Here is a 916-nt window from a genome sequence, read left to right as displayed (position 1 = left end):
AGTCCGGACCGGCTCCCTCCCTCCCTCCTCCTCCTCGCACCAGCAGCAGCCCACCTCCTTCCATCCAGGAGTTGGGACAGCAGTGGGCAGCCCTCGTCCCAGGCGGAGCGGGTCGGAGGAGGAGCCCCAGGCAGCTTAAGCAGTTGCTGCCTGGCCAGCACAGCAGTAGCCAGCCACCTGCGCTGCCCCCCACTGGCAAGCAGAGGGTTAAAGAGAGTGTGGCAACTGCTAGAGGGGCCGGGCAAGGGCAGAACACTGGAACAGTCCTCTCGGTCTTGGCTCCCCCTCCCCAAAAAGCAGCCGTTGCTTCCCTCACTTTCAGCTCCAACCCAGGGGTATAGCTATAATTGAGCGAAAGGGTTCAAAGAACACGGCCCCCAGCTCCTGAGGGCCCTCCAGCTCCACCCCTCCCTATTTTCTTCATTATCTCCCTCACTCTGGGGGGCCACCAGAGAAAGGGATGAACATGGCCCCCTCCCCTCTAGCTATGTCCCTGCTCCAACCCTCTTCAGGGATCCAGTGAGTGTCAAGTGCAGGTGGGGAGCTGCTCCAGAGAGGGAGGAGGAGAGACGGCAACAAAGGATTCCTCTTTCCCACTGCCCCCCCCCCGCCACCGCCTATTAGAAACTGCTTTCTCCCTCCCCACACTTTCCAGACTAGCTGCTCATTAGCAGCAAGATGCCTCCATTCGAGTAAGTCGCATTTGGAACGGAAACAGCAGGGGGAGCAGTCTCGTAGCAACTAACAACCCGACAAAACAGCAGCGTTTCCATGCCAGATGTACTAGGTCGTAGCTCCATAGTGCAGCAATTAAATTCGAAACAAGGCATTGGAAATGTGAATAGCACCCTGCTGCCCACATACGGACTGCAGTGTCAGGAGGCAGGAAGTGTGGAAGCACACTTCCGAGATGCGT

Source organism: Hemicordylus capensis, chromosome 2 (assembly GCF_027244095.1).
Source record: "Hemicordylus capensis ecotype Gifberg chromosome 2, rHemCap1.1.pri, whole genome shotgun sequence".
NCBI classification, from domain to species: domain Eukaryota; kingdom Metazoa; phylum Chordata; class Lepidosauria; order Squamata; family Cordylidae; genus Hemicordylus; species Hemicordylus capensis.
The sequence above is the reverse complement of the archived record's forward strand: the minus strand, read 5'-3'. Positions refer to the sequence as shown.